The 23,013-nt window shown below is 42.9% G+C and overlaps 1 protein-coding gene across 1 annotated transcript in view; it reads right to left on the reverse strand.

Annotated features, from left to right (window-relative positions):
* The window catches only part of LRFN2 (leucine rich repeat and fibronectin type III domain containing 2), a 758,344-nt gene that overhangs the window by 431,287 nt on the left and 304,044 nt on the right, over positions 1-23,013 (reverse strand). Inside the window, exon 2 of the mRNA XM_073671733.1 lies at positions 10,615-10,704. The gene's annotated coding sequence lies outside the window, so the exon portion shown is untranslated. The remainder of the gene's footprint in view (positions 1-10,614; positions 10,705-23,013) is intronic.

The following is a 23,013-nucleotide window of genomic DNA, read 5'->3' on the forward strand; positions in this document are numbered from 1 at the left end:
TAATAAAATACATTCAAATCATATTGAATAAATTCAATGCAAATCCAAAATTGAGAAAATTTATAGGATTCAATTTTCATCACCTCTTCTTTTCGTACCTCCTCCTCTTCCATCCCCCACCCACCGAATGTGCTTTTGGGCACCAGGGCTCTATCTTACAATGGAGCATCCCAAATTACAAGGAACGCTCCAGAAACATGGCTTCCCAGGAAGGTTCAGCATCTCAGAAGGCTTCAGTGACACCAGGAAGATTCTCCAACTCTACCAAGAGACCGGGACATTTGTCCTTTTTTTCCAGAAGTGGAGATGGGAGGTATGCCGAAAAATAATGAAGAATTCTCTATACCGGGATTTTGTCATCGACACGATTTAGTTTTGTGCCAGTGCCACCAGGGACTCAACGCTGGAACCATCTGACCTTCTCCTGCTTTTTCTTCTTCTTCTTCTTGCAGGTCCATAATTTATTCACCAATGTTTTGAAGTAAAAGACAGAAAGGACTGAAAGGAATTTTCTATAAATCTCCTCCAACTTCTGTTGCCAAGAAACCAAAGCATCAAAGACAAGTCGCGAAACTTCATGAAAAGAAAGGAAAGACGGCGCAGGATTAGCGGCACATATACCTCTTTGTATCTCAGATTAAACTATTAGGGAAGACTCTTGAGAAACAACATCAGATCTAGATCAATAGTAAGATTTATCTTCGCCAACCACAGAGGACAGAGGACTTTACCCAGGGGCCATTGATGAGGGCGCGTGCATTTTTCGCAAAATAATTTTTCAAAAATATATATATATTTTTTTATATTTTTTGGATTGTAGTAAAATCTAAATATTCATTCATATGCTGTCAAACTGCAAAAAAAAAACCCCAGAAAATAAGTCTTTAGTTGCACAACTTTGTGAGGTTCAAATTATCTTGTAATGAATTCCATAATATAGATTTGCTTATAAAGTCACGGTTAAAGGGGAACCGTCATCTGAAAAAATGCTATCAACCTGCAGATATGGGGCTAATCTACAGGTTAATAGCGTTTAGGACCTGCCCGGCTCCTGCATTTAGAACCCTGAGGTTGGGAAGAAATTAACATTATTCCTCCTGGTAGCATTCAGCACTGACTGACAGCAGATCAGCATTAGGGCCGGCTGTGCGGTTCATGCCGGGGGCGTGGTTACAGCCGCCACTTTCCATATTCACAGAGCGGTGACTGAACCTGCGCCGGTGCCGCTCCTATGACTGGAGGCAGGATGCTGCTGTTACAAATGAAGTTAATTTCCTCCCTACAGCAGGGCTCTAAGTGCAGGAGCCGGGCAGGTCCAAAATGCTATAAACCTGTAGATTAAAGCAATATCTGCAGGCTAATAGCATTTTTTTAGGTGTCAGATTCCCTTTAAGGAAAAAAATTAATATCTGTCTATCAGCAGCCACCACTAGGGGGAGCTCCCTGTATACAGAGATATGTGATAAGATTATGTCTACAGCCACCATTAGGAGGAGCTCCCTGTATACAGAGATATATGATAAGATTCTGTCTGCAGTAACCACTAGGGGGAGCTCCCTGTATACAGAGATACATGATAAGATTCTGTCCGCAGCCACCACTAGGGGGAGCTCCCTGTATACAGAGATACATGATAATATCCTGTTTGCAGCCACCACTAGGGGGAGCTCCCTGTATACAGAGATACATGATAACATTATGTCTGCAGTCACTACTAGGGGGAGCTCCCTGTATACAGAGATACATGATAAGATTCTGTCCGCAGCCACCACTAGGGGGAGCTCCCTGTATACAGAGATACATGATAATATCCTGTTTGCAGCCACCACTAGGAGGAGCTACCTGTATACAGAGATACATGGTAAGATTATGTCTGCAGTCACCACTAGGGGGAGCACCCTGTATACAGAGATACATGATAAGATTCTGTCCGCAGCCACCACTAGGGGGAGCTCCCTGTATATAGAGTTACATGATAAGATTCTGTCTGCAGCCACCACTAGGGGGAGCTCCCTGTATACAGAGATACATGATAAGATCCTGTCTGCTGCCACCAGTTGGGGGAGCTTCTTCTATACAGAGATACATGATAAGATTCTGTCTGCAGCCACCACTAGGGGGAGCTCCCTGTATACAGAGATACATGATAAGATTCTGTCTGCAACCACCACTAGGGGGAGCTCCCTGTATAGAGAGATACATGATAAGATCCTGTCCGCAGCCACCACTAGGGGGAGCTCCCTGTATACAGAGATACATGATAACATTATGTCTGCAGTCACTACTAGGGGGAGCTCCCTGTATACAGAGATACATGATAAGATTCTGTCCGCAGCCACCACTAGGGGGAGCTCCCTGTATACAGAGATACATGATAATATCCTGTTTGCAGCCACCACTAGGAGGAGCTACCTGTATACAGAGATACATGGTAAGATTATGTCTGCAGTCACCACTAGGGGGAGCACCCTGTATACAGAGATACATGATAAGATTCTGTCCGCAGCCACCACTAGGGGGAGCTCCCTGTATATAGAGTTACATGATAAGATTCTGTCTGCAGCCACCACTAGGGGGAGCTCCCTGTATACAGAGATACATGATAAGATCCTGTCTGCTGCCACCAGTTGGGGGAGCTTCTTCTATACAGAGATACATGATAAGATTCTGTCTGCAGCCACCACTAGGGGGAGCTCCCTGTATACAGAGATACATGATAAGATTCTGTCTGCAACCACCACTAGGGGGAGCTCCCTGTATAGAGAGATACATGATAAGATCCTGTCTGCAGCCACCACTAGGGGGAGCTCCCTGTATACAGAGATACATGATAATATCCTGTTTGCAGCCACACTAGGAGGAGCTACCTGTATACAGAGATGCATGGTAAGATTATGTCTGCAGTCACCACTAGGGGGAGCACCCTGTATACAGAGATACATGATAAGATTCTGTCCGCAGCCACCACTAGGGGGAGCTCCCTGTATATAGAGTTACATGATAAGATTCTGTCTGCAGCCACCACTAGGGAGAGCTCCCTGTATAGAGAGATACCTGATATTATGTCTGCAGCCACCACTAGGGGGAGCTCCCTGTATACAGAGATACATGATAAGATCCTGTCTGCTGCCACCAGTAGGGGGAGCTTCTTCTATACAGAGATACATGATAAGATTCTGTCTGCAGCCACCACTAGGGGGAGCTCCCTGTATACAGAGATACATGATAAGATTCTGTCTGCAGTCACCACTAGGGGGAGCTCCCTGTATACAGAGATACAATTCTGTCTGCAGTCACCACTAGGGGGAGATCCCTGTATACAGAGATACAATTCTGTCTGCAGTCACCACTAGGGGGAGCTCCCTGTATACAGAGATACATGATATTATGTCTGCAGCCACCACTAGGGGGAGCTCTCTGTATACAGAGATACATGATAAGATCCTGTCTGCAGCCACCAGTAGGGGGAGCTTCTTCTATACAGAGATACATGATAAGATGCTGTCTGCAGCCACCACTAGAGGGAGCTCCCTGTATATAGAGTTACATGATAAGATTCTGTCTGCAGCCACCACTAGGTGGAGCTCCCACTATACAGAGATACATGATAAGATCCTGTCTGCAGCCACCACTAGGGGGAGCTCCCTGTATACAGAGATACATGATAAGATTCTGTCTGCAGCCACCTCTAGGGGGAGCTCCCTGTATACAGAGATACATGATAAGATTCTGTCTGCAGCCACCACTAGGGGGAGCTCCCTGTATACAGAGATACATGATAAGATTCTGTCTGCAGCCACCTCTAGGGGGAGCTCCCTGTATATAGAGATACATGATAAGATTCTGTCTGCAGCCACCACTAGGGGGGGCTCCCTGTATACAGAGATACATGATAAGACCCTGTCTGCAGCCACCACTAGGATGACTCCCTGTATACAGAGATACAATTCTGTCTGCAGTCACCACTAGGGGGAGCTCCCTGTATACATAGATACATGATAAGATGCCATCTGCAGCCACCACTAGGGGGAGCTCCCTGTATACAGAGATACATGATAAGATCCTGTCTGCAGCCACCAATAGGGGGAGCTCCCTGTATACAGAGATACATGATAAGATCCTGTCTGCAGCCACCACTAGGGGGAGCTCCCTGTATACAGAGATACATGATAAGATCCTGTCTGCTGCCACCAGTAGGGGGAGCTTCTTCTATACAGAGATACATGATAAGATTCTGTCTGCAGCCACCACTAGGGGGAGCTCCCTGTATACAGAGATGCATGATAACATTCTGTCTGCAAACACCACTAGGGGGAGCTCCCTGTATAGAGAGATACATGATAAGATCCTGTCTGCAGCCACCACTAGGGGGAGCTCCCTGTATACAGAGATACATGATAATATCCTGTTTGCAGCCACCACTAGGAGGAGCTACCTGTATACAGAGATGCATGGTAAGATTATGTCTGCAGTCACCACTAGGGGGAGCACCCTGTATACAGAGATACATGATAAGATTCTGTCTGCAGCCACCACTAGGGAGAGCTCCCTGTATACAGAGATACATGATATTATGTCTGCAGCCACCACTAGGGGGAGCTCCCTGTATACAGAGATACATGATAAGATCCTGTCTGCTGCCACCAGTAGGGGGAGCTTCTTCTATACAGAGATACATGATAAGATTCTGTCTGCAGCCACCACTAGGGGGAGCTCCCTGTGTACAGAGATACATGATAAGATTCTGTCTGCAGTCACCACTAGGGGGAGCTCCCTGTATACAGAGATACAATTCTGTCTGCAGTCACCACTAGGGGGAGATCCCTGTATACAGAGATACAATTCTGTCTGCAGTCACCACTAGGGGGATCTCCCTGTATACAGAGATACATGATATTATGTCTGCAGCCACCACTAGGGGGAGCTCTCTGTATACAGAGATACATGATAAGATCCTGTCTGCAGCCACCAGTAGGGGGAGCTTCTTCTATACAGAGATACATGATAAGATGCTGTCTGCAGCCACCACTAGGGGGAGCTCCCTGTATACAGAGATACATGATAAGATCCTGTCTGCAGCCACCAGTAGGGGGAGCTTCTTCTATACAGAGATACATGATAAGATGCTGTCTGCAGCCACCACTAGAGGGAGCTCCCTGTATATAGAGTTACATGATAAGATTCTGTCTGCAGCCACCACTAGGTGGAGCTCCCTGTATACAGAGATACATGATAAGATCCTGTCTGCAGCCACCAGTAGGGGGAGCTCCCTGTATACAGAGATACATGATAAGATCTTGTCTACAGCCACCTCTAGGGAGAGCTCCCTTTCTCTGACATGAGGCACATGGGTAGGTAGGGGGCACTGTATTCAGAGTGTATAGGTTCATCTATAATCGGTAATAGCACTGGCGTATTTAGTTGGTGCTCGTTAGCGCTTCTTTTGGTGCAGACTGCAGAGGTCTCGTACGATTAGTTGGGGGGAAACATCTTCCTGCAATAGGAGTTCCTGGTCCAGTAGGTGAAGCGCTGAGTCTCCCAGTATCTTTGTGAAAGGACAGAAAAGCGGAGATTGATCCTACCCACATTTCAAATCGATTGGAAGGGAAAAATCCCTAATAGGTATGTGGGGGGGGGCATGAGCCTATAGCAAGTTATGGGGCCAATATTATGAATAAAAATGCAAATTATGTCACCAAGAAAAAGAAAATTCTCTCTAATTCCACCTATAGTTACGTCCCCTATGTGACAATGTCTGATTCCTTCAGACAAGGAGCAAGAACTCTCCGAAACAGCTGTACATAGCTGGATATATCTAATCTTACTGATAGTCATGTATCAAGACTAGTGTTGAGCGAGTATGTTCTGTTCCGAGTATGCTCGGGCCGAGCTCCGAGTATTTACAGCTGCTCGGGTGATATGGTTGAATCGCTCCCGTGTGCATGATTTGCAACTGTTTGACAGCTTTATTACATGTCTATTTCTTACACATTCCTCACATGTACTAAAGCTGTCAAACAGTTGCAAATCATGCACACGGGAGCGATTCAACCAGATCACCGAGCAGTTGTAAATACTCGGAGCTCGGCCCGAGCATACTCGGACAGAACATACTCGCTCAACCCTAATCAAGAATCAGACATCGTCTTTCAGGGTAGTCACCTATAGGAGGTGCTAGAGTTTTATTTCTTCTGCAGGAGAGATGATTTGCATACTTTTCCCCATTTCCCCATGACTTTAAAACCCCATTTACCAGTTACAGTAGAACAAAGTGAACATTAAAAAAGTTTCAAGGACTCTTTTTTATTTGCATCCAATTCAGTATTGTATTTGAAGTCTGTTTTATATGTGCTTGCCCCCTTTTTTTTATTCTGTTTTCCGGAGTCCAAGAATTCCAGATGTTTTAGTCTGATTCATTAATTTTTAAAATGTCACAAAATTTGCTGCAACTTCACTCCAGTTCCACCCCTCTCCTCCCCATCTGTATTTTTGTTTTGCGTTTGCCTGTATTTTTGGCTCATTATTTTTTGCAATTTTTTTAGCACTAACATGGGACTTTTGGCACCAAAGACGAGACAGGAAGAAAACCTATTTTTTTAACTTTGTTCCAAATTCATAATTCACATGTTTCTCTTTTGATGAATTCGACACCAAAAACAAAAAGTAATACAACAGGATGAAAAAGAAAGTGACTTAACCCCCCCCCCCCCCAAAAGTGTAAATCAGGGGTTTCGAATCAGCGGTCCACACACAGTTGGGTGTCCTCGATCCCTAAGGCCACGGCCCCACTATCAGTATTCGGTCAGTATTTTTTCTCAGGAGTGGGAGCCAAAACCAGGTGAGGAACAATCAGAGACAAGGTATAATAGAAACAAGTCACCAATTCTGCATTGATCACCCACTCCTGAGAAAAAATACTGACCGGATACTGATAGTGGGGCCATGGCCTAAAGGAGAGGCTAGCCTTGTGGACTTGTTCAGTCAATCAAATTAGACGGTGATAATGAAAGGTCCCATGAGTTACTAAGTTACATATTCCCGGCCCCACTGAATACTGATGAGGATGTGTTCAGAAATTAAAAATACATTTTGGAAGGATCACAATGTAAATGAATGAAAAAAATAATAATTATTTATTATATTACTCTCAAAAGAAGATCTGGAAAAAATATCCGAAAACAAAAGTTTGACGATGAGGTCCCTTTAAGAAAAATGGCAACAATGTTGCGAATATAACCTTCCGAGCCCTTCCCCCTGCATCTGTGTGATACACATGGTCTGGTTATGTTTCCATCTATTTTCTCCATCAGTGGCGTGTGCACCATTCCGGGATACAGACGTTATTTCAGAAAAATAATCCCAGGATTTACCATCTCCGCTGCTTATTGCCTAAACCGGCAGAATATTATTTTAGTCATGAGCCGTGTTGTGCCGGTGAAGCAATAGGAAATACAATTTAATACTATTTCAGAGAGCGGAGCTGTGTAATATGCATAGGCCTTTTGGGATTAAGGTAAGAAGAAATCATCACGATTCCTCAAAAGTTACCAATGCGTTCTGAATTAATGTATGCAGGCGGCAAAAGGAGCAAGCGGCAAAATAGGAGACGTCTTGCAGAAAGCACATTCTGGATATGGGAACATTCTCAGGTCATCGTGAATTTGACATCGGCATGTCTTGGTAAGTGACTATCCAGGGAGGGGCAGTATTAAATATTGCTGAAACTGGGAACAAGAGTCAAAACCCAACCGCCGGCTGTTACTAATAAGACAGGCGACATGTATCTTATTTTTTATTCATTTGCTCTAGGTAGGAAAGGTTTGTGACCCTAAACAAGCATAAAGAGGGAGAAGGTTACAATTTTGCAGCCTTCTAGTGGGTTTCCATCTATCTAAAATAAAAAATGGGTCCATGGTGATCAGAAAAAAAATACATACGCAATCATTGGATCCCTGCTGCTCCTTGGTGCGGTTACCTGTGTTCCCCGTCAGTCTCCTCGCTTCCTTTTACATGAGGGAACATCAAATGTCCACAGTAACTAATCATTGGCCACAGCGGTGCTTGCCGTACTCACCGGCCTTCGGAGCCAAAAGAGAGAGAGGGATTGTATATTCTGGCTCAGACAGCACATGATTGGCTGCAGTGGTCATATAATGCTAAAAGATGAAATGAGGAATCCATGCACTAAGGAAAAGGAGTGGTCTGGTAGGTGAGAAGTAGAGTTGAGCAAATCTCCTGAAAGTTGATTTTGGCAGATTCGCTTAATTTAGGTGGGAGATTCTACATGTATCAAATAAATCTGATGTTAATTGAAGGGAATAAAAATTATTGTTTTGTCTCCCCTTGGTCATTTCAGCGCTTGTCCTGGCACTGCCAATCCTCTGACTGGTTCTTCAAACTTCTATTACCTGTTTTTTGAGCAAAACAAAAGAAAAAAGGATTGCCCTCGCACATGGGGCATCACCTGGTGTAACAGAGGGGAGGTGAGTAAGGTGATGACTCACTTGAGGACGTTGCATTAACTAGAGGGGCTTGTATGAAGCTATCTGAAGCCGGCAGATCTGCAAAGGATAGGAGTCTGATCCAAGGAAGAAAACAGAGGGCAAGGAACACAAAGCATCTGCTGATAGACTGTTATGGGTCCGGATGGTGGAACCACTGTGCTGTGGTACTAGGAGGGACCAGAGGGGCGTGACTAAGTGCCTATCTGGACTGACCCTGGCTACACGGTGTCTTAGTCGACTCCGTGAACCAAGGAGGGACCGGGAAGGTGGACCAGATGCCGCTCTGGGACCGGCCCTGGGTGAGAGCAGCGACTCCCACGGGCCTGACAGCTGAAGCAAACGCCTGATGGGCAGGCAGATAAGAACGGCTGGTAGGCTGGCTGACGAGCACGGCTGGGACCTGAGGGCTGGAGAGAGTGTTAGCACACAAACTACAACATTGCACAGGCACCTCCATCTTGGGGGAGGTGCCTTAAATAACAGGTGTCCTCCGGCCATTGGCTGGGGACATTTTAGGATGGCGCGCGGCCTCTTTAAGAAGCAGGGAGGGTGCGCGCGCCCTAAGCACAGTGCCCGGGGATCTGCGCATGGTGCGCCCACCCCAGGCCAGCACAGCGGGAGTAGGAAGCGGAGTGGAGAACACCGGGCCACGGCGGTATGGGGATCACCGTCTCTGCTGGGCAGGAGGCAGAGACGCCGACGCTACATAGACAATATAGCTGGGAAGAAAATTGGTATTCTGGTGCCGCAACCAAATTGCAGTAAGAGGTTAAACTTTCTACAGATGGTTGTGAATATTTTTTTATTAGTTAAACTCATTAAGAGACGGTTACAAATACTTTTATTAAGTGTAAAATCAAATGGTAAAAAGACGACGCGTTTCGAAGCCTTCAGTTTCTTCTTCAGGTGTACTCCTCGAAATGCGTGATGTTATTACCATTTGATTTTATACTTAATAAAAGTGTGTACAACCATCTCTAGTGAGTTTAACCCCCTACTGAAATTTGGTTGTGGCAAATCTCTTTTTTTTCTGAGCTACAGCTGCTCTTAGTAGTAGCCTTCTATTTAGTATCTTTTATCCTCTATATCTTTCCTCCGGCCAGAGTTTTCTGTTCACCGGGACTCATACCATCACGCGGGGCAAAATGCAGTCACATGAAGACTTGGGTGTAATGAATGGAAGGCCCAAGATACAAGAGACTGAAGAAGGAGAATAGAAGAACCATCAGAGGTTTGGGGGTGGCAGGACAGGAATTACCGGCTGCCATTTTGCTGGACTTGCCAGAAACAAATTTGCAAAAAAAAAAAAAAGAGTGGTTTCTTTTGAATCTGAAATTTTTTGTACAATTTGAACTTTCTTTCTTTCTTCTCTGTTTTCAGACCACCGTGAACCAACTTTTAAAATAAAGATGTAGTTCGACAACTCTCTTTAAATGTAGCAAGAAAAATGAATTACGCATGCAGCTCTGGATGTGATCGGAGGTCGAAATCCCAGACGACTTCCGATAATTTATAAATAATGTCAATAAATATAAATAAAGCAAATAAAAAAAAAAACAACATAAAGCAATATCGAAATACTCCTCTCCACCCCAACTCTCAAATGTGAGGATGACATAACGTTCCTCATAGATAGTCTTCGCTTAATAATTAGGTCTTCGGTAATATACGTCATGATCATAATGTTGCAATTGGCTCATTTATTCTAATGAACAAGAAAAATCTCCATGCAGATAAATAAATTCTCTGCAGACAGTGAACAGCGCCGACTCGTATTAAACACATGCATTCTCAATGTCAGGCTGGTGCCGCGGAAAGCACATTATTAATATGTGTAGCATTGTTTTTCCCCCGGATTCACAGTCATTTGTATCAGGCGGGTTCTGAAGTGTAATTCTGTAGATATTTCTTATAAATTACTGCTGCAGATTCATTCAATCCAGATAAATTATATTCTGAGATTAATGGCGGCGTTCCGCGAGGTTATGGATTGCGACGCACGCATTACTTACGCCACAAGAGACTCTGTTTTCATTTATTAGACGTTTATGAGGTTCGGCGTGAAGTCCTCTATTATTTACAATGGATACGGACGGGTTTGATGACTCACCCTTGCTTTAATGAGGCGTGCTCTCCAGAATTTCAGAGATCATGGTCTGCGCCCTAAGAGCTCACGTTGTCTCCCGGCTGAACTGATCACCTGCGAGGAGAAACAAAACGGAGCAAATTAGAAAAGGAAAAATAAAGGTAAAATTGGTTTTCCAAAAAAAATATAGGTTAAAGGATCTCAAGGCACTTATTTTACTTGTGTTTTAAAGATCTTAAGCTTCATCACATGGTGTGCTCCAGAGCTGAAATCAACTGCAGTCCATTAGCTCATCGTAATGCACAAATCCACCTGTTTTGGAGGAAGAAATGGCCCCGCTTACCTGCACAGGTGGCACCGATTATATGTATACAAAGGCTGAAGCAGCAGAATAGTGAGTGCAGCTCTGGGGTATAATACAGGAGGTAACTCAGGGATCAGTAATGTAATGTATGTACACAGTGACTGCACCAGCAGAATAGTGAGTGCAGCTCTGGAGTATAATACAGGAGGTAACTCAGAATCAGTAATGTAATGTATGTACACAGTGACTGCACCAGCAGACTAGTGAGTCCAGCTCTGGAGTATAATACAGGATGTAACTCAGGATCAGTAATGTAATGTATGTACACAGTGACTGCACCAGCAGAATAGTGAGTGCAGCTCTGGAGTATAATACAGGATATAACTCAGGATCAGTAATGTAATGTATGTACACAGTGACTGCACCAGCAGAATAGTGAGTGCAGCTCTGGAGTATAATACTGGATGTAACTCAGGATTAGTAATGTAATGTATGTACACAGTGACTGCACCAGCAGAATAGTGAGTGCAGCTCTGGGGTATAATACAGGATGTAACTCAGGATCAGTAATGTAATGTATGTACACAGTGACTGCATCAGCAGAATAGAGAGTGCAGCTCTGGAGTATAATACAGGATGTAACTCAGGATCAGTAATGTAATGTATGTACACAGTGACTGCACCAGCAGAATAGTGAGTGCAGCTCTGGAGTATAATACAGGATGTAACTCAGGATCAGTAATGTAATGAATGTACACAGTGACTGCACCAGCAGAATAGTGAGTGCAGCTCTGGAGTATAATGCAGGATGTAACTCAGGATCAGTAATGTAATGTATGTACACAGTGACTGCACCAGCAGAATAGTGAGTGCAGCTCTGGAGTATAATACAGGGTGTAACTCAGGATCAGTAATGTAATGTATGTACACAGTGTATGCACCAGCAGAATAGAGAGTGCAGCTCTGGAGTATAATACAGGAGGTAACTCAGGATCAGTAATGTAATCTATGTACACATTGACTGCACCAGCAGAATAGTGAGTGCAGCTTTGGAGTATAATACAGGATGTAACTCAGGATCAGTAATGTAATGTATGTACACAGTGACTGCACCAGCAGAATAGTGAGTGCAGCTCTGGAGTATAATACAGGATGTAACTCAGGATCAGTAATGTAATGTATGTACACAGTGACTGCACCAGCAGAATAGTGAGTGCAGCTCTGGAGTATAATACAGGATGTAACTCAGGATAAGTAATGTAATGTATGTACACAGTGACTGCACCAGCAGAATAGTGAGTGCAGCTCTGGAGTATAATACAGGATGTAACTCAGGATCAGTAATGTAATGTATGTACACAGTGACTGCACCAGCAGAATAGTGAGTGCAGCTCTGGAGTATAATACAGGATGCAACTCAGGATCAGTAATGTAATGTATGTACACAGTGACTGCACCAGCAGAATAGTGAGTCCAGCTCTGGAGTATAATACAGGATGTAACTCAGGATCAGTAATGTAATGTATATACACAGTGACTGCACCAGCAGAATAGTGAGTCCAGCTCTGGAGTATAATACAGGATGTAACTCAGGATCAGTAATGTAATGTATGTACACAGTGACTGCACCAGCAGAATAGTGAGTGCAGCTCTGGAGTATAATACAGGATGCAACTCAGGATCAGTAATGTAATGTATGTACACAGTGACTGCACCAGCAGAATAGTGAGTGCAGCTCTGTAGTATAATACAGGATGTAACTCAGGATCAGTAATGTAATGTATGTACACAGTGACTGCACCAGCAGAATAGTGAGTGCAGCTCTGGAGTATAATACAGGATGTAACTCAGGATCAGTAATGTAATGTATGTACACAGTGACTGCACCAGCAGAATAGTGAGTGCAGCTCTGTAGTATAATACAGGATGTAACTCAGGATCAGTAATGTAATGTATGTACACAGTGACTGCACCAGCAGAATAGTGAGTGCAGCTCTGGAGTATAATACAGGATGTAACTCAGGATCAGTAATGTAATGTATGTACACAGTGATGGCACCAGCAGAATAGTGAGTGCAGCTCTGGAGTATAATACAGGATGCAACTCAGGATCAGTAATGTAATGTATGTACACAGTGACTGCACCAGCAGAATAGTGAGTCCAGCTCTGGAGTATAATACAGGATGTAACTCAGGATCAGTAATGTAATGTATATACACAGTGACTGCACCAGCAGAATAGTGAGTCCAGCTCTGGAGTATAATACAGGATGTAACTCAGGATCAGTAATGTAATGTATGTACACAGTGACTGCACCAGCAGAATAGTGAGTGCAGCTCTGGAGTATAATACAGGATGCAACTCAGGATCAGTAATGTAATGTATGTACACAGTGACTGCACCAGCAGAATAGTGAGTGCAGCTCTGTAGTATAATACAGGATGTAACTCAGGATCAGTAATGTAATGTATGTACACAGTGACTGCACCAGCAGAATAGTGAGTGCAGCTCTGGAGTATAATACAGGATGCAACTCAGGATCAGTAATGTAATGTATGTACACAGTGACTGCACCAGCAGAATAGTGAGTCCAGCTCTGGAGTATAATACAGGATGTAACTCAGGATCAGTAATGTAATGTATATACACAGTGACTGCACCAGCAGAATAGTGAGTCCAGCTCTGGAGTATAATACAGGATGTAACTCAGGATCAGTAATGTAATGTATGTACACAGTGACTGCACCAGCAGAATAGTGAGTGCAGCTCTGGAGTATAATACAGGATGCAACTCAGGATCAGTAATGTAATGTATGTACACAGTGACTGCACCAGCAGAATAGTGAGTGCAGCTCTGTAGTATAATACAGGATGTAACTCAGGATCAGTAATGTAATGTATGTACACAGTGACTGCACCAGCAGAATAGTGAGTGCAGCTCTGGAGTATAATACAGGATGTAACTCAGGATCAGTAATGTAATGTATGTACACAGTGATGGCACCAGCAGAATAGTGAGTGCAGCTCTGGAGTATAATACAGGATGTAACTCAGGATCAATAATGTAATGTATGTACACAGTGACTGCACCAGCAGAATAGTGAGTGCAGCTCTGGAGTATAATACAGGGTGTAACTCAGGATCAGTAATGTAATGTATGTACACAGTGACTGCACCAGCAGAATAGTGAGTGCAGCTCTGGAGTATAATACAGGATGTAACCCAGGATCAGTAATGTAATGTATGTACACAGTGACTGCACCAGCAGAATGGTGAGTGCAGCTCTGGAGTATAATACAGGATGTAACTCATGATGATCAGTAATGTAATGTATGTACACAGTGACTGCACCAGCAGAATAGTGAGTGCAGCTCTGGAGTATAATACAGGATGTAACCCAGGATGAGTAATGTAACGTACTGTATGTACACAGTGACTGCACCAGCAGAATAGTGAGTGCAGCTCTGGAGTATAATACAGGATTTAACTCTGGATCAGTAATGTAACGTACTGTATTTACACAGTGACTACACCAGCAGAATAGTGAGTGCAGCTCTGGAGTATAATACACGAGGTAACTCAGGATCAGTAATGTAATGTATGTACACAGTGACTGCACCAGCAGAATAGTGAGTGCAGCTCTGGAGTATAATACAGGATGTAACTCATGATCAGTAATGTAATGTATGTACACAGTGACTGCACCAGCAGAATAGTGAGCGCAGCTCTGGAGTATAATACAGGATGTAACTCATGATCAGTAATGTAATGTATGTACACAGTGACTGCATCAGCAGAATAGTGAGTGCAGCTCTGGAGTATAATACAGGATGCAATTCAGGATCAGTAATGTAATGTATGTACACAGTGATGGCGCCAGCAGAATAGTGAGTGCAGCTCTGGAGTATAATACAGGAGGTAACTCAGGATCAGTAATGTAATCTATGTACACATTGACTGCACCAGCAGAATAGTGAGTGCAGCTCTGGAGTATAATACAGGATGTAACTCAGGATCAGTAATGTAATGTATGTACACAGTGACTGCACCAGCAGAATAGTAAGTGCAGCTCTGGAGTATAATACAGGATGTAACTCAGGATCAGTAATGTAATGTATGTACACAGTGATGGCACCAGCAGAATAGTGAGTGCAGCTCTGGAGTATAATACACGATGTAACTCAGGATCAGTAATGTAATGTATGTACACAGTGACTGCACCAGCAGAATAGTGAGTGCAGCTCTGGAGTATAATACAGGATGCAACTCAGGATCAGTAACGTAATGTATGTACACAGTGACTGCACCAGCAGAATAGTGAGTGCAGCTCTGGAGTATAATACAGGATGTAACTCAGGATCAGTAATGTAATGTATGTACACAATGATTGCACCAGCAGAATAGTGAGTGCAGCTCTGGAGTATAATACAGGATGTAACTCAGGATCAGTACTGTAATGTATGTACACAGTGACTGCACCAGCAGAATAGTGAGTGCAGCTCTGGAGTATAATACAGGAGGTAACTCAGGATCAGTAATGTAATGTATGTACACAGTGACTGCACCAGCAGAATAGGGAGTGCAGCTCTGGAGTATAATACAGGATGTAACTCAGGATCAGTGATGTAATGTATGTACACAGTGTCTGCACCAGCAGAATAGTGAGTGCAGCTCTGGAGTATAATACAGGATGTAACTCAGGATCAGTAATGTAATGTATGTACACAGTGACTGCACCAGCAGAATAGTGAGTGCAGCTCTGGAGTATAATACAGGGTGTAACTCAGGATCAGTAATGTAATGTATGTACACAGTGTCTGCACCAGCAGAATAGAGAGTGCAGCTCTGGAGTATAATACAGGAGGTAACTCAGGATCAGTAATGTAATCTATGTACACAGTGACTGCACCAGCAGAATAGTGAGTGCAGCTCTGGAGTATAATACAAGATGTAACTCAGGATCAGTAATGTAATGTATGTACACAGTGACTGCACCAGCAGAATAGTAAGTGCAGCTCTGGAGTATAATACAGGATGTAACTCAGGATCAGTAATGTAATGTATGTACACAGTGACTGCACCAGCAGAATAGTGAGTGCAGCTCTGGAGTATAATACAGGATGCAACTCAGGATCAGTAATGTAATGTATGTACACAGTGACTGCACCAGCAGAATAGTGAGTGCAGCTCTGGAGTATAATACAGGATGTAACTCAGGATAAGTAATGTAATGTATGTACACAGTGATGGCACCAGCAGAATAGTGAGTGCAGCTCTGGAGTATAATACACGATGTAACTCAGGATCAGTAATGTAATGTATGTACACAGTGACTGCACCAGCAGAATAGTGAGTGCAGCTCTGGAGTATAATACAGGATGCAACTCAGGATCAGTAATGTAATGTATGTACACAGTGACTGCACCAGCAGAATAGTGAGTGCAGCTCTGGAGTATAATACAGGATGTAACTCAGGATCAGTAATGTAATGTATGTACACAGTGATTGCACCAGCAGAATAGTGAGTGCAGCTCTGGAGTATAATACAGGATGTAACTCAGGATCAGTACTGTAATGTATGTACACAGTGACTGCACCAGCAGAATAGTGAGTGCAGCTCTGGAGTATAATACAGGAGGTAACTCAGGATCAGTAATGTAATGTATGTACACAGTGACTGCACCAGCAGAATAGTGAGTGCAGCTCTGGAGTATAATACAGGATGTAACTCAGGATCAGTGATGTAATGTATGTACACAGTGACTGCACCAGCAGAATAGTGAGTGCAGCTCTGGAGTATAATACAGGATGTAACTCAGGATCAGAAGTGTAATGTATGTACACAGTGACTGCACCAGCAGAATAGTGAGTGCAGCTCTGGAGTATAATACAGGATGTAACTCAGGATCAGTAATGTAATGTATATACACAGTGACTGCACCAGCAGAATAGTGAGTGCAGCTCTGGAGCATAATACAGGATGTAACTCAGGATCAGTAATGTAATGTATGTACACAGTGACTGCACCAGCAGAATAGTGAGTGCAGCTCTGGAGTATAATACAGGATGCAACTCAGGATCAGTAATGTAATGTATGTACACAGTGACTGCACCAGCAGAATAGTGAGTGCAGCTCTGTAGTATAATACAGGATGTAACTCAGGATCAGTAATGTAATGTATGTACACAGTGACTGCACCAGCAGAATAGTAAGTGCAGCTCTGGAGTATAATACAGGATGTAACTCAGGATCAGTAATGTAATGTATGTACACAGTGACTGCACCAGCAGAATAGTGAGTGCAGCTCTGGAGTATAATACAGGATGTAACTCAGGATCAGTAATGTAATGTATGTACACAGTGATGGCACCAGCAGAATAGTGAGTGCAGCTCTGGAGTATAATACAGGATGTAACTCAGGATCAGTAATGTAATGTATGTACACAGTGACTGCACCAGCAGAATAGTGAGTGCAGCTCTGGAGTATAATACAGGGTGTAACTCAGGATCAGTAATGTAATGTATGTACACAGTGACTGCACCAGCAGAATAGTGAGTGCAGCTCTGGAGTATAATACAGGATGTAACCCAGGATCAGTAATGTAATGTATGTACACAGTGACTGCACCAGCAGAATGGTGAGTGCAGCTCTGGAGTATAATACAGGATGTAACTCATGATGATCAGTAATGTAATGTATGTACACAGTGACTGCACCAGCAGAATAGTGAGTGCAGCTCTGGAGTATAATACAGGATGTAACTCTGGATCAGTAATGTAACGTACTGTATTTACACAGTGACTACACCAGCAGAATAGTGAGTGCAGCTCTGGAGTATAATACACGAGGTAACTCAGGATCAGTAATGTAATGTATGTACACAGTGACTGCACCAGCAGAATAGTGAGTGCAGCTCTGGAGTATAATACAGGATGTAACTCAGGATCAGTAATGTCATGTATGTACACAGTGACTGCACCAGCAGAATAGTGAGCGCAGCTCTGGAGTATAATACAGGATGTAACTCATGATCAGTAATGTAATGTATGTACACAGTGACTGCACCAGCAGAATAGTGAGCGCAGCTCTGGAGTATAATACAGGATGTAACTCATGATCAGTAATGTAATGTATGTACACAGTGACTGCATCAGCAGAATAGTGAGTGCAGCTCTGGAGTATAATACAGGATGCAATTCAGGATCAGTAATGTAATGTATGTACACAGTGATGGCGCCAGCAGAATAGTGAGTGCAGCTCTGGAGTATAATACAGGAGGTAACTCAGGATCAGTAATGTAATGTATGTACACATTGACTGCACCAGCAGAATAGTGAGTGCAGCTCTGGAGTATAATACAGGATGTAACTCAGGATCAGTAATGTAATGTATGTACACAGTGACTGCACCAGCAGAATAGTGAGTGCAGCTCTGGTGTATAATACAGGACTCTGAGGTCATTCAGGATCAGTAATGTAATGTATGTACACAGTGACTGCACCAGCAGAATAGTGAATGCAGCTCTGGAGTATAATACAGGATGTAACTCAGGATCAGTACAGAGTCAGTAATGTAATGTATGTACACATTGACTGCACCAGCAGAATAGTGAGTGCAGCTCTGGAGTATAATACAGGATGTAATTCAGGATCAGTACAGGAACAGTAATGTAATGTATGTACAAAGTGACAGCACCAGCAGAATAGTGAGTGCAGCTCTGGAGTATAATACAGGATGTAACCCAGGATCAGTAATGTAACGTACTGTATGTACACAGTGACTGCACCAGCAGAATAGTGAGTGCAGCTCTGGAGTATAATACAGGATGTAACTCAGGATCAGTAATGTAACGTACTGTATGTACACAGTGACTACACCAGCAGAATAGTGAGTGCAGCTCTGGGGTATAATACAGGAGGTAACTCAGGATCAGTAATGTAATGTATGTACACAGTGACTGCACCAGCAGAATAGTGAGTGCAGCTCTGGAGTATAATACAGGATGTAACTCAGGATCAGTAATGTAATGTATGTACACAGTGACTGCACCAGCAGAATAGTGAGCGCTGCTCTGGAGTATAATACAGGATGTAACTCATGATCAGTAATGTAATGTATGTACACAGTGACTGCACCAGCAGAATAGTGAGTGCAGCTCTGGTGTATAATACAGGAGGAAACTCAGGATCAGTAATGTAATGTATGTAGACAGTGACTGCACCAGCAGAATAGTGAGTGCAGCTCTGGAGTATTATACTGGATGTAACTCAGGTTCAGTAATGTAATGTATGTACACAGTGACTGCACCAGCAGAATAGTGAGTGCAGCTCTGGAGTATTATACTGGATGTAACTCAGGATCAGTAATGTAATGTATGTACACAGTGACTGCACCAGCAGAATAGTGAGTGCAGCTCTGGAGTATAATACAGGATGTAACTCAGGATCTGTAATGTAATGTATGTACACAGTGACTGCACCAGCAGAATAGTGAGTGCAGCTCTAGAGGATATTATTGAATGCAACACAGGATCAATAATATAATTTATTTCCAACCAGATAAACTTATTATTTAGATTAATTCTATATGTAGAATTGAAAATGATGTTAAGAGGAGAACACAAAATAAACAAAACTAATCAACTTCTCCTTACAAATTGTATCAGTTGTGCCGGTGCAGGTGCAGGCTGTTGTGACTGTATATCAGTATCGTACAATTCAACAGATGTATCTGATCTTCAAGTTCGATGTTGTAACTACAAACATAATTTGACCGAAATGTGATCACTACGAGCCTCTAAATGATAAGTATAGTCTATAGCAGTAATGTGATTCCTGATTCCCTTATTCACTGGTTGCTTGCAGAGCAGCGCTCCCAGTCCGGCTGCATCGGTTTCTTTATATACTTTAGCAGAACATACATAGCCTTTTTTTTTTACATAATTCTGTTTTGGTGTAAGCCAAAATCACTTTAAATTAAAATATTAACGAAATGTATAAGTTTCAAAAAGAGCTGATCAATTAGCAGATGAAGTGCACCATAAATGGTCCATGTCTTCTGTGCAGCCGTGCAGAATGTACGTGCAATAATTAATAGTAATAGCCGTCATTTTTATTATTCTTTTAATTATTTTGATATTTTACTCCTGTATTTAAATCTTCCATGTCCTAATTAGTCAGATAACGTGTTAGATCGCCACAACAGGATTATCCATCCACAATCTGATCACTAAGCTCCATCTCAGGCGCTGCCATGAACGCGGGGGGCATCCGCAGACATGTCCTACACTGAACCGCAGCCCCCGTCTGTCCTAATCTTAATGACATTACACGGGGAGAAGAAGACCTGTGCTTGTGACATTGGAGACAGGATGAGAACAAGCTCTGTGTGACCTTTACTAAATCATTTAATCTCCCTGTGCCTGGAGCTGGAGCGTTTCTCGGAGAATGGGAGGATGCACGCAGAGTTTCAATCTCGCCTCATTGTTATATTTTTGCCTTTCCTGGCTTTTATGGGGCAAAATATCATATATATTTGATAGATTTATGGGATGGTTCCAGGGATAGGTTGTAATTTTTGGGTCAAGGCGGCACAACTAGTCTTTAGAACTGTACAGAGGTAAGAGGTATAAGTAACGGGCAAATCTGTCGAAATTCAATTCATGGATCTGCTTGAATTTTGCCGGGAAATTAAATTGTCATCTCAAGAATTTAAAGTGTCTTATTAAGTTCTGAGATCTCTCCAGACTTCAGAGCGTAAAGAACGTGGAGTAAAAAAAAAGAAATAATAATAACTATACTCACCTGACCCTCACCTGTGCAGCCTCGCTGCCCCTCATTACGCCGGTTTGCCCCCTTCTTACAGTCTTCCCCTCTCGACATGTTCTGGCATCTTTGGTCCTTCTATGATGATGATGAGGCTTCAAAATATCATGACTTTGCCGTGCGCATGATTTGCGACTGTTTGACAGCTTTAATACATGTGAGGAATGCCTAACAAACAGGCACTCCTCACATGTCTTAAAGCTGTCAAACAGTCGCAAATCATGCACACAGAGTGACACAAACATAGCCAAAGATACTCGGAAAATACCCGAGCATGCTCGTAAATCTCGAGTAACGAGCATGCTCACTCATCACTAATTATTATGCTTACTTATATAGCACTATCATACTCTGCAGTGGTGTATATAATCATCATCACTGTCCCTGTTGGAATTTACAAGCTAAATTCCCTATCAGTTTTTGGAGTGTGGGAGGAGACCGGAGAACCCGGAGGAAACCCACGGACACACGGAGAGAACATACGAACGCTTGCAGATATTATCCTTGGTGGGATTTGAACTGAAGATACTAGAGTTGCAAAGCAACAGTGCTAACCACTGAGCCACCACGTGCTAACCACTAAGCCACCATGCTGCCCTGTCTATCATATTGTATGTAAGGGATAGAGTTAATTTACTTTCACGGTTCACATTTTCAGATTGTTTGGAGACATAACAGGATTGATGACGAGTTATTGGAGAACAAGGGGCCATAGACTGTTCATGCATAATAGACGCCTGATGTCTTTATCCGCCATTGGTTAGGGTTTTAGACCAAAATATAGAAAACTAAAATTATTGATTTCAATTTTAATAATATTTTAATATTTGGACCCAATGAAGCAAATAATCCACAACTGGGGCGAATTAGGTCAATATTAACCCATAATGGCTTAGAAGGGGATTGTAGCTAAGTTTACCATGGGCAACACAGTAATCAATAATGCAAAGGTCCAAACTTTATGAGAATTTAATCTGCCAAATTCCTGGAGACTTAAAGAAAACCCACTTTCCTGGTGGGTCCATGGTATGATCTGGATCTAATGATGTCACTCGAGACATTAAGTGACGTAGAGTTTAGACTATGATGACAAATGGTGGCTCAGTAGGTTACCATCAAGTCTGTATAACCAAAAACACTGTCTTAGGTGACCAAATTTTTGAGCTAGAATAGTTTCACTCTATAGTTGTTCAGTTTGCTAATATTCTGTCATCTATAGTCAGACACACAGTCGCAGTACACTGCTACATTAAAATAGGAATAATTAATGTGATGCATTTTGTTGCCATTTGTCATACCAGAAGTGTCAAGAAGCTCTGTACATGGTAGCTTGGCAGCTCTTAATAGGACTTCCATGAACAGATTTTGCACTAGCCACTTCTTCTACCAGATCCCCAGGGATTCTTTGGCTTTCACCTTTTAATCTCTTTGCAGGGATATAGACATGGGGGCTCCTGGGTTGAGTCAATGGAGTGGCTGCTGGCTGGTGAAGTGGGCTGTTAGAGGATGGTCAGATGGTCAAGACAATACCAGTAGGTCAGAAATTGAGTGATCGAGCAGCAGAATAGTCAAAACATAGGTCTAGGTGAGAAAAAAGGAATCAAACTAGCTGAATAGTGGCAGATAAACAGGAGTTATCCAAAGTAAGAGAACGTATAACTGACAATTAGAGGTAGGAATGGCACCACTAATCCCAGAATATCAACTCACTCAGCAGCACCCTTAATGACAGTGAGGGGCCACCCAGTGACAGAAGCAGAAACAGAGGGAGTGAGCAAAGACATGAATGTAACAATAACAAGAGGTCAATGAAGAAAACGTTGGAGTGACTAAGGTTGCATTGTCACTAAATATCAAAAATATTGAATGTATGTTTGGAAATTCTGTTTGGAATTTCTTAGTTAATAGACGTCTCTTGGTCTCTGAAGCTTGAGACACAGATCTCTGTATACAACTGGGACACATACACTTGTGTTGGACTACCTCCGAAAGTCAGAAACGCAAGAGCTCCATCTTTGTCTCCACATATATCAAGAAATTTACCACAAATCACCAATAAAAGCTCCGTGTGGCCAAAACATTGCCATATTGGTTTTTCATCCCCTGCTTTCCCTGATAGCCTTTTTTTTCAAGTAATGTATGTAATGGAAGGCAAAGTAAACCTATCAGAAAAGGTGAAGACAGTATTCGTGCTTCCTTGTTTTGGACACAGTCTTAAAGAATGATGTATCTCTTTGGGAAATGAGAATCTTTTTGAGTGCATTCAATTGGATTCAATCTGCTTGAGATCTT

This window comes from Phyllobates terribilis, unplaced genomic scaffold (assembly GCF_046119375.1).
Source record: "Phyllobates terribilis strain yellow unplaced genomic scaffold, ASM4611937v1 Scaffold_3__8_contigs__length_932513732, whole genome shotgun sequence".
NCBI lineage: Eukaryota > Metazoa > Chordata > Amphibia > Anura > Dendrobatidae > Phyllobates > Phyllobates terribilis.